Here is a 10,344-nt window from a genome sequence, read left to right on the forward strand (position 1 = left end):
GGGGGAGGGGCGAGGTCGGTGTGGGCGCTGCCCCCACAGCCCGCAAGCCGGGGACCCAGGGACCCTCATGGAGTGGGGTGCCTGGTCCACAGGTATAGGGGAGCCAAATTGGGGTCTCCGGGGTCACCAGGCCCTAGGGACAGGTGATGGTCCCAGGGACAGTGACCTGGCTCAGATCCACTGCTAACTACGGTTCTATCATCAGGCACAATATTTTTCCTAAGGTTTTGGTTTTCCTGCTACTATTCTTTCTACTTATCTGTCTAGTAAGTATCTCATGAACTTTTGGATGAAAAAAATAATTCTAAAATTATGTGTTTTGAGCACAAAAACAGACACATAAGTCAATGGAACAAAATAGATTCCAGAAATAAATCCACATTTTTCTGGGCAATTGGTCTATGACAAAGGAGGCAAGAATATAGGATGGAACAATGTCTCTTTAACACATGGAGCTGGGAAAACTGGACACACACAGCCACATGTAAACGAATGAAAGTGGACCATTCTGATTCCATACACAACAGTGAATTCAGAATGTGGGAACCAAAACTGTAAAACTCCTGGAAGAAAACACAGGCAATCACATCTCTGACATCAGCCATAACAGCATCTTCCTAGATTTGTCTCTGGAGGCAAGAGAAACACAGGCAAAATTAAACTATTGGGACTCCATTACACAACAAAGGAAAACCATCAGCAAAACAAAAAGGCAACCTACAGAATGAGAGAAGTTATCTGCAAATGACGTATCCAATAAGGAATTAATATCAGAAATACAAAGAACTTATACCACTGGACACACATGCACACAAAACCCACAAAGAATCCAATTAAAAGTGGCCAGATTACCTGAATCAACAGTTTTCCAAACAAGATGGACGTGAAAAGATGCTCAACATCACTCATCACCTGGGAATGCGTATGAAAACCACAATGAGATATCACTATAGATCAGTCAGAATGCCTAAAATCAACAACACAAGAAATAACGAGTTGGTGAGGATGTGTGGAAAAAGGAATCCTCATGCACTGTTGGTGGGAATCTAAATTGGTGCAGCACCTATGGGAAACCCCTATGGAGGTTCCTCAAAAAATTAGAAATAGAATCACCATATGATCCAGTAATTCCACTACAGGCATTTGCCCAAAGTAAACAAAAACACTAATTTCAAAAGGTATGTGCACCCCTATATTTATAGCAGCATTATTTATAATAGCCAAGATCTGGAAGCAGCTCCAGCGTCCACCAACAGAAGGATGGACAAAGAAGATGTGAGACATACAGGTATATATGGTCATACACTGTGGAATTGGGCTCAGCTATAAAAAAGGGAATAAAATCTTGCCATTTGCAACAACATGGATAGATATAGAGGATATAATATTAAGTCAAATAAGTTAGAAAGACAAATACCATATGATTTCACTCTTGTGTGAAATTTAAGAAAGAAAACAGATGAACAAACAAAAGAGACAAACAAAAACCCAAACTCTTAAATATATTGAACAAACTGGTGGTTGCCAGGGGGGTGGGGGGGAGGAAGTGGGGGAAATGGATAAAAGGGATGAAGAGGTACAAACTTCCTGTTACAAAATTAATAAGTTGTGGAGATGAAAAGTACAGTGTGAGGAATGTATTCAATAATACTGTGATAATGTGTGGTGACAATGGTGACTCTGCATATTGTAATGAGCACTCAGAAATATATAGAATTGTTGAATCGATCTGTACACCTAAACCTAGTATAAAACCACATATTAAAGTATACTTTAATTGCAGTTTCACCAGCATCTTGCTAGCTTCTGGCTCTGTTTTTCAGTGATTTACTACTCATATTATGGCTCACATTTATTTCCAAGCAAAATCACTAGAACATTCTCTATATCCTTTGCCACAACATCTGTTCCAGGGCCTATAAGTGGTTAAACACAGAGAACATGTCATAAAACGTGCAGGTTACAGCCCTTGGCGGTTCATCATACAGAAAAGCTGTGGTTGCAGACTGGTTTGCCTGCTGTGGATGGGTCTGTGTGCATTGTTGGCAGTCTGTGTTACTCACTTGTGTGGATGGACAGCGACACAAACACAGGAACCTGTATTGTTTGGTCATGTTTTCCAGCACCGGGTGTCCATACAGCTGGACTATCAAAGCAGATTTCCCCACCTCTCCCAAACCTAGGAGCTGACATGTGGGGACTTCCTCATAGGCACCTAGCATCTGCTCCCGGGTTGTGAGGGGGCTGACCTATGCACCTCCTGATGAGATCGCCTCTTGGTGCAGAAGCTGAAAACATTTCCCAGTCTCCCTTGTTGCCGGGCATGGGCAGGTACAATCAGGCGCCCTGATGCCAGGTTGTAATGATGAAGAACTATGGCCTGTTGTACCATCTGTTTCCTGAGGCCACTGTTTCTTCACGTCTCCATTCTCATCTCTACATACCTACTAGTATGCCCGGGATTCCACCAGGAGAGCTACTCCTAAGAACATCTCTGGCTCTGTGTCTGTATTGATGGCATTTTTCCTCCTCTGCTTGCTGCCATGTCCTATCCACTGTCCACTAGCATGTGTGTTCTGTGTACACACAGACATGCTGCTCCCTCAAGCTCTTGATGACCCCTGCCTCCTCCTTCCTCTGGCTGCAGCTCCCATACTGTCTCCTACTCTGGCTTTCGTGGTGACATGGTAGTGCCTCCCAAATTTGCAAGTAGGTAGACATGGACATCCTTCCCTCTTGGCACCTGGCACACCTCAGTATATTTCCCTTCTAAAAACAGCCAGATTTGTTTTCTGCTGCTTATCCTTTGACACAGTCACTCCTTATCATACTTTCATCTCAGTAGCGGACAAACCAAATCAAAGACAAGAGAAGAAAAAGATTAACAACAGCACATATTTTAATAAGCACTTTAAAGACATTTCAATGCATTCCCATGCAGAGAAAGTATACCATGTGTTATTCCCATTTTACAGGCAAAGCAGAGGATAAGAACTCCTGCTTCTGACACGTTGCTCCCATCATCTGGGCATTCAGAAACCCAAATGGATGATCTAGCTGAAGTGGAAAGTTGGGAATGAACCGAGCCATACAGGACCAGTGAGGCCTTCTCTCAGGGCCTCAGAATAAGTATGGATCTCATGCAGTTAAGCCACAGGAAAAGAAAAATTCTCCCTGGGAAGGAAGTGGAGAGTTCAAAGATGAACTCCTGAGTCATAGGATTGGTAAAGGTCACCTTCCTGTCATCATAATCCAGAGCAACTCTAATCTGCCTTGGGCAATAGGACAGGATCTGGAAAGGCTCAGAGTCAGTCCCTATGGACACTCCAGCAGAAGATGGCAGCACCGTCCAGAACCCTTCCTTGGGGCTGAAGTTGAGAAATTCTCTTCTCACCACCAACTCTCTTGCCACCCCTACCAGGCAGAATTTGGACCATATCCCATTTTCCTGAGGTCACTCCTCTTCCAAATCTTCATTCTCATTTTTATATCCAGTGTAACTGTAACTATCTGTGGTGCCCATTTATACACCAAAAAATCTCTTGCCAAACACACCCCCATCTCCACCTCAGTACTTCACTGCCTCTTCTTTCTCCTCTGCTCCCCCCATATCCTGTTCACTTTCTCTTCCCAGTACACTCTGCCCCTCGTGAGTCCCTTGTAGCATCCCTTGCAATACCCCATGCTCACGTTGAATCTTTGACTGTGCTGGTACTTGTTCATTCACAAGCCAGTGAATATCATGCTCTTCCCACTCAGAGACACTGACAGGTAGCCATTGGCTGTCTGAGAATTCAGGATGATCCTCACTGTGTGGACCAGGGGATAAAGGTTTTGTGTCATAAGATATCAGAGGATATTTTCCCCGTGGGTTCTGGTGCCTTTCTATCCACAGTGGGAGCCTCCCTTCAGGGAACAGGAGACTGACTTCATTGTACCTTGTGCTCATACTATCCAGAAGGTAGAGAGAGCCCAGGGAGAAAATTCAAGAGCACGAGCAGCACAATGAGCCTCAGGAGGAAAAGAAAGATAAGAGCTGGTATCATCATGGCCAATAAACACTGGGGAAGGATGTGTGGTTTCAAATTTTGCGACCTCAGATAAAGAATGTGGTCACATTAGCCACCACAAAGAACTTCCTGGTTTTTTTAGAAAATTATTTTTTATTGGTGTTCAATTTGCCAACATATTCAATAACACCCAGCGCTCATCTGATCAAGTGCCCCCTCAGTGCCCATCACCCAGTCACCCCAACCCCCCGCCCACCTCCCTTTCTACCACCCCTTGTTCGGATCCCAGAGAAGGTGTCACTCATGTTCTGTCACCCTCACTGATATTTCCCACTCATTTTCTCTCCTTTACCCTTTATTCCCTGTCACTATTTTTTATACTGCCCAAATGAATGAGACCATATAATGTTTGTCCTTCTCCAATTGACTAACTTCACTCAGCATAATACCCTCCAGTTCTATCCACACTGAGCAAATGGTAGATATTTGTCATTCCCAATGACTGAATAATATTCCATTGTATACATAGACCACATCTTCTTTATCCATTCATCTTTCGATTAACACCAAGGCTCCTTCCACAGTTTGGCTATTGTGGACATTGCTGCTAGAAACATCGGGGTGCAGGTGTCCCGGCGTTTCATTGCATCTGAATCTTTGGGGTAAATCCCCAGCAGTGCAATTGCTGGGTCGTAGGGCAGGTCTATTTTTAACTCTTTGAGGAACCTCCACACAGTTTTCCAGAGTGGCTGCACCAGTTCACATTCCCACCAACAGTGTAAGAGGGTTCCCTTTTCTCTGCATCCTCTCCAACATTTGTGGTTTCCTGCCTTGTTAATTTTCCCCATTCTCACTGGTGTGAGGTGGTATCTCATTGTGGTTTTGATTTGTATTTCCCTGATGGCGAGTGATGCAGAGCATTTCCTCCTGTGCTTGTTGGCCATGTCTATGTCTTCTCTGTGAGGTTTCTGTTTGTGGCTTTTGCCCATTTCATGATTGGATTGTTTGTTTCTTTGATGTTGAGTTTAATAAGTTCTTTATAGATCTTGGAAACTAGCCCTTTATCTGATACGTCATTTGCAAATATCTTCTCCAATTCTGTAGCTTGTCTTTTAGTTTTGTTGACTGTATCCTTTGCTGTACAAAAGCTTCTTATCTTGATGAAGTCCCAATAGTTCATTTTGCCTTCGTGGATGTATCTTGCAAGAAGTTAATGTGGCCGAGTTCAAAAAGGGTGTTACCTGTGTTCTCCTCTAGGATTTTGATGGAATCTTGTCTCACATTTAGGTCTTTCATCCATTTTGAGTTTATCTTTGTGTATGGTGCAACAGAATGGTCTAGTTTCTTTCTTCTGCATGTGGATGTCCAATTTTCCCAGCACCATTTATTGAAGAGACTGTCTTTATTCCAGTGGATAGTCTTTCCTCCTTTATCGAATATTAGTTGACCATTAGTTGACCATAAAGTTCAGGGTCCACTTCTGGATTCTCTATTCTGTTCCATTGATCTATGTGTCTGTTTTTGTGCCAGTACCACACTGTCTTGATGACCACAGCTTTGTAGTACAACCTGAAATCTGGCATTGTGATGCCCCCAGCTATGGTTTTCTTTTTTAAAATTCCCCTGGCTATTCGGGGTCTTTTCTGATTCCACACAAATCTTGAAGTAATTTGTTCTAACTCTCTGAAGAAAGTCCATGGTATTTTGATAGGGATTGCATTCAGATGCAATGAAACGCCGGGACACCTGCACCCCAATGTTTCTAGCAGCAATGTCCACAATAGCCAAAGTGTGGAAGGAGCCTCGGTGTCCATCGAAAGATGAATGGATAAAGAAGATGTGGTTTATGTATACAATGGAATATTACTCAGCCATTAGAAACGACAAATACCCACCATTTGCTTCAATGTGGATGGAACTGGAGGGGATTATGCTGAGTGCAGTAAGTCAATCGGAGAAGGACAAACAGTGTATGTTCTCATTCATTTGGGGAATATAAATAATAGTGAAAGGTAATATAAAGGAAGGGAGAAGAAATGTGTGGGAAATATCAGAAAGGGAGACAGAACATAAAGACTCCTAACTCTGGGAAATGAACTAGGGGTGGTGGAAGGGGAGGAGGGCGGGGGGTGGGGGGGAATGGGTGACGGGCACTGAGGGGGACACTTGACGGGATGAGCAATGGGTGTTATTCTGTATGTTGGTAAATTGAACACCAATAAAAATTAATTTATTAAAAAAAAAAAAAGAAAAGAAAACTTTTGGTGCCCCGAGACCTTACGCGAGCTCTGCTCCCTCACCTTTCGCCCTTGCGGTAGTGAAACGGTCACAGTTGCTCAGCAAGGTGCGCAGGGGGGCGGGGACGGTGCGGCCACCCCACCTCCACCTGACACAGAAGGGCAGGCTCCGCCTATAAATCAGCTCGCGGGCATCCCCAGCTATGCGTGAGTGATAAGGGGAATAACTCGGCACATAATGAGCAGAATTCCCAAACACCATCTCCAACGGACTGCCTGTCGTTCATTCTTAGGAGGCAAAGTTCCTTTTTTAAAAAAAAAATAATAATAAATTTATTTTTTATTGGTGTTCAATTTACCAACATACAGAATAACACCCAGTGCTCATCCCGTCAAGTGCGCCCCTCAGTGCCCGTCACCCAGTCACCCCCACCCCCCGCCCTCCTCCCCTTCCACCCCCCCTAGTTCGTTTCCCAGAGTTAGGAGTCTCTATGTTCTGTCTCCCTTTCTGAAATGTGTGGGAAATATCAGGAGGCAAAGTTCCTTGACCTTGCACGGCCCTGACCCGGAGCAGGCCCGACGGAGCTTGCTGACCGCCATCCTTTCGGGGGGAGGCCGCGGCCAGGTTGAAAAGGGTGAGTCGTCTAACCCCTGCCAGGGGGGTGGGGGTGGGGGGGCTGCCTCCTGGCCTCCGGGCGCGGCTAGGGAGGCCCAGGCGCCCCTTCTGTGTGGGTGTCGCTTCTGAAGTAGAGGGGGTGAGGGGCGGGGGCCGCGGGGGCCGCGGGAGCCAGGTCTCTAGTCTCTATCCCGGGTCCAGGTAGGGGCCAGCGCTGCTGGCTGCGAGGTGAGAGGCGGGGGGGGGGGGGAGGGGCTCGCGGGGGCGGGGCGCCCCCCTGGGACGGCGCGGGAGGCCCCCATCGGCCACTGCTGACCCCGAGGTCCACGCACCCGGTATGCAGCTTCTTAAAAAATCTTTGTTTCTTCATGAGACACGCGGCAGGAGGGGCAGGCCCCATGGGGCCCCACCCGGGACCTGGGCTCGCCCCACCCGCTGAGCCCCGGATGCCCCACCCACCCACCCCCGCTGAGCCCGGGGCCCCCGGGTGCGGGGAAAGGAAACGATGGAGACGAGGCCCCTGCCCCGGGCGTCTGCGCTCCGCAGCCTCAGCCTCGCTGCCCAAAGCGGCGCCTGGGGCGGAGGAGGCCCCTCAGGCTGCCGGTGCTGTGCCAGCGAGCGGCTGGGCGCCGGGGGCTGGGGGCCGAGTGCCGGGGGCCGGGGGCCGGGGGCCGGGTGTTGAGTGCTGGGTTCCGGGGACCAGGTGCTGGGGGCCGGGCGCTGGGTGCCAGGTGCTGAGTGCTGGGAGCCGGGTGCTGGGTGCCAGGTGCTGAGTGCTGGGAGCCGGGGGCTGGATGCCAGGTGCTGAGTGCTGGGGGCCGGGCGCTGGCTGCTGGGGGCCAGGTGGTGGGGGCCGGGTGCTGGATGCCAGGTGCTGAGTGCTGGGAGCCGGGTGCTGGGGGCCAGGTGCTGAGTGGTGGGGGCCGGGTGCTGGGGGCCTGGGTGCTGGGGGCTGGGACCCCGCTGGCAGCCCGTGCCCTCGTGGAACTCGCGGCGCCTCCAGAACGAGCTGGATGTGAAGGGCGCAGAGAGGCCCTGGCGACGGTCCCGCGGTTGTGTCCCGCGGTTGGCGGCTCCTCCCTTCAGAGCCCAGCAGCCTGCACTGTCAGCTCCTGGGGGGCAGGACCCAAGGCTCTGCGCACACAGCCACGGCGCCGGCAGGTCCCGCTGCAGGGGTCGCGCGGGGAGCAGCGCTTCCACCTGTAGCTGCGCGCGGGGGGGGGGGGGGGGGGGGGGGGGCAGGGTGCCAGGACTGGGCTCAAGGCACCCTCGGGAAATCCTGCTTGTAATAGCCCCAAGTATACAGGACCTTAATACCCGAAAAGAAGAGAAGCACCATGTTCAGAGTGGACCATCAAATAGGATAAACTGGGCAAAATGCAGCCACACGCACCTGTGTAAAGACCTGTAAAAATCTGTATGTGTAAGGTCTGGCAGATGCGTAGGTGGCAATTATTTTTAAAAGCGAGGAAGTAATTATACAGATCACACTAGGGTTACTTCCACAGGGAAAGGAAGGGGGTTGCTGGGGGCCTGTGGGAGCAAGACAGGCACACAACTGAAGAGGGACCCCAAAATCTTAAGTGATCAAGATAAATATGATCTTATGCAATATTTTGTAAATGTGTAAATGATAGACCTCTAATAACAGAGAAAATGTCAACATTTTAAGTGAAGACAAGCTGGGGGATGAGGGGGGCAGAGCTGGAGCTATTCTTTTCTTGGCCTGGTGGTGGGTTATATATGCATATATGTTTGTGTTTGTTTTCATTGGGTTGTTTAGGTAAGTTCAGTACACTTTTCTGTACACGTGTTATATTTCAAAAAATATTATATTGCAAAAGGCAGTAGAAATGGACACAAGAAGGCTCTAATTCCCTGTGATCTTTGCTTAAGCCCCATATTTCTGTCCTGTACTGAACATTCCTCCCGGTTTGTTTTAAATTCTAACATTTCTTTTATAGAACAACAGTTCGGGTGCCAGATAAAATCTTCAGTGATTTTGACAGTAGGTTTAGATTGTTCATCAGAAAGTTGGCTCCAGGTTTGCCTATATTTTGGCACCCAAATGTTCAATTTAACTCCAGGTACCAACCTGCCTTATGGCTCTGGTTCATACTCAAGTAATTAACCTTCATTATAATAATTGGTTCGCATTAGAACAATTATCTAGTTGACTGCTCTAGTGTAAATGTAGTCATGAACATGCCCTGTTTTTTTTTCATATTTCTTAAGATTTTTTGTTTTCCACACCTTACGCCTATTTGACCCCAGTGTAGTCACGGAGATCTGTCTTCTTCTAAGGTTTTAATAAATCTTATTCAATATTTCATAAAAAATAAAATAAAATAAAACATTATATTGAAGAATTTGGACCTTGTATTGTAATGGAACTGTGCTATAAGGATGAAGCTAGGGTCCAGCAGAATTCTTACCCAATAAGGCAATACAGCCTTCTCCAGGAGAACAGCAGTATGATGCCTATGCTCCCGGGACTCTCAGCATATAGCACACAGTATTTGCTGGTCACCCTTGCAGTAATAATGGAGCTTCTCCAAATGTAGCCCCCACAGCTTCTCCACATTTTGCTCAGGTGGTCTGTCCTCTCTGGGTGGTCTCTCTTCATCTACCTTCATCTTTCAGATGTTTTCCACTAAGCTTGCCATCTACCACACATGGTGAATGTTCTCTTTCTTAAAGACGGTCTTGCAGAGAGAACAATGCAATGGCTGCATTCACATACTCGAATTATGCAGTGGTAGCAGAAAACATGATCACAGTTGATGGCTACGAGGTCCCTCAAGTAGTCGAGGCAGATAGAGCAGAGGGCCTCACCCTCCAGCTCTCTCAGAGGGGAGGCAGCAGCCATGGCAGCAGTGCCCAGACCCTGCACACAGCTCCTTCTCAAAGCAAGCAATCACTTTCTAAGAAGACATGAAGGACAAAAGAAATTATGCGTTTAATCAACATCAAGCTAGAACCTGTGAGAAGAATTTTTATATTTAGTCTGTTCCCAACATATATTTAAGTGGGGTATTCTAGAAGATTGTGGAAAAGTAAATCCCCAGTGAAGTCTAAGGAATCTGCTTCACTCTTGGTAGATAAGCTCAGTAAAACATATTTGCTGTAAATAATTCAATACTAGAGGATAAGAATTATAAACATGTAGGGCTGTATCTCAAAACTCACTGAGAACATGAAAATTAGATTACTAGAAAGCAGTAGGTCTGTTTTTTATATTCTGCTTAGGAAATATCATCATCATTTAAACTAATAGTTTTCAACCATGTTTTGAAACATAAGAAATGCATTCACATCCCAATTTAAAATACTTGCATATCACACATACACATACATATACACTAAAAAGTAAGTTTTGTTAAATACATATATTCTTGATTATATATAATACAGTCTGATTTTTTATTAGTCATTTTTTCATGCTTTGATATGTTTTACTGGAGCAAAATCTCAATAAAAT

General features: G+C 46.7%; 1 pseudogene; it reads right to left on the reverse strand.

Annotated features, from left to right (window-relative positions):
- Nucleotides 1–3,112: 3,112 nt before the first annotated feature.
- Nucleotides 3,113–9,732, reverse strand: LOC112912131 (tripartite motif-containing protein 26-like; annotated as a pseudogene).
- Between the last annotated feature and the right edge of the window lie 612 nt (nt 9,733–10,344).

This window comes from Vulpes vulpes, chromosome 12 (genome assembly GCF_048418805.1).
Source record: "Vulpes vulpes isolate BD-2025 chromosome 12, VulVul3, whole genome shotgun sequence".
Lineage (NCBI taxonomy): Eukaryota > Metazoa > Chordata > Mammalia > Carnivora > Canidae > Vulpes > Vulpes vulpes.